Consider the following 2062-nt stretch of genomic DNA (forward strand, 5'->3'; position numbering starts at 1 on the left):
GGGGGAGGGAGGTTTTGGTAATGGGCCACAATAATCACCCACATTGTATATCAGCAAAATAAAATTAAGAAAAAAAAAAAAAACTAGTGAGAGGAGGAGAGCCTGATGATCACAAGGCTGCATGGAGTAAATGGTGCTTCAGGCCAGCACTTCTAGTCCTTCCTGGCCCCCTCCCCCAGGCACTGTGGTCTCCCTGTGCTTCCAGGTTCTAATCAGTAAACCGGCAGGTGTGTTCCACCTCCCACAGGCCCTGATAGGCCTCTACCCTCTCAGAGGCAGCTTCTCACCCTGCTACTGGGTAGAAAAGTCAGGTTGGCCATTCACATAGGGCTCTTTATTTCCAATTCACAGTGAGTAGGACTATGACAGAGGCAGGGAAGAGGTCTCATGAGAGAGCCCATCAAAACTACTTTTACTGGTAATAAAGTTGAGAATCAAAACATCTTCTACCTCCCTGGATCTATTCTGACTTAGAATCTGGAAGGTGTTAGAGCTATGAGCTTTGAGATTTAAAAAAAAAAAAAAAGCTGTGATTGACTCATGTGAACATGTGGCTCATTCTGTTCTCTCTGTGGGAGCATTGCTCAGCTCAAAGGAAAGGTAGATCATGGGGAGCTTTGCTTTCTGCCCCACCCTCTCTGTATGTGCCTTCAGGACCAGACTCCCGCCTCCTCCCTTCAACACTTAAGTAGTGAGAGTCCTTGTAAAAAGCCTGAGTGTTACACGAGCATTTGCTGAGACTTGCAAGAAGCTGAGGAAACCATAAGCAAAAGAAACAGTAAATTTCAAGACAGAAAGGGCTGATTCAAAAGCATTGTATAGAGTCACAGTCTGATAACATGATGCTAATGTGAGAAACTACTTTAGCCATTTTTCCTAAATAATGATAAAGGTGACTCAGGAAAATGGTGACCTACTGGAGTATTTAATGCCAACAAATCTGGTTTATTTTAAAAGTAGGTGCCTTCTACTTTTACTTGCTGAGCTAAAGACACCTATAATATTTTTATGGCATGCATTTTTCTCCTAACTACATGTATTCTTTGTGATCTAGCCATGGTACTGTTCGGGAATATAACCTCCATAATTGATAACGTATGACCATATTGCTTTTATATTTGGGGGAAATTTATTAGGAAAAAAATTAAATGTTCTGGTTGAAAATCACAAGATTTCAACTTCTATTATTTCCTGAAACTTGCCTCACATATCAAAAAGCAGATCAATAACAACCTAAAACTGACTTCAACCTTCTCATGTTTAAACTTCCATGATTAGTTAGCCAGCTGGAGGTTCAAACTCAGAATAATCCATCTGGGCACTCAATAATTTTTAGTTTTATTATAAATTTGTTATCTATAAAAATATTTATAAAATCCTGGATCTGGCCATTCAAACCTTCACTGAGGACAGCAGGAAACTCTGGAGTATGAGATAATGAAGGTCCTAGACTGACAGAAATTCTGGAGGCTTTCTCAATTTTATCTTTCTTGTCTTTTTTTTTTTTTTTGAGACCGGCCGCACCGCGCTCAGCCAGTGAGTGGTGACCGGCCATCCCCATATAGGACCCGAACCCGCGGCGGGAGCGCTGCTGCGCTCCCAGCGCCGCACTCTCCCGAGTGCGCCACCGGCTCGGCCCTCAATTTTATCTAAGACAATTACCTTGAACTTTGTAGACTGCGGTTTTCTCTTTGATTCAAACCCGGTAATACTTCCTCATATAATCTACTCAAATAAAAAGTTTGAATTCAGTGTGGTACATAGTGCAGACTTTTGCTATCAGAACAGTTCCAAAATCTTGGATTTATGGGTTCCAAGCCTCGTCAACCTTTTTACCTTCTTATATCCCATCGGTTAGATCTGTTTGAATGGACTCAAGAGTAGATTCAGCCCAATGTCAAAGACGGCATTCTTCCAACACCCACCACAATAAATAAATTTGTCACTTATTTCATCTATGTATTATGTCAGTATCCTCTTCAATAATTGCAAGTCTAAATTTTCAGGTCAATGTTGATTTGGGCTTTAGACCAGATTATTCCACTATTAACCTGTTTTACTG

The sequence above is a fragment of the Galeopterus variegatus genome, unplaced genomic scaffold, assembly GCF_000696425.1.
Source record: "Galeopterus variegatus unplaced genomic scaffold, G_variegatus-3.0.2 Scaffold2217, whole genome shotgun sequence".
NCBI classification, from domain to species: Eukaryota; Metazoa; Chordata; class Mammalia; order Dermoptera; family Cynocephalidae; genus Galeopterus; species Galeopterus variegatus.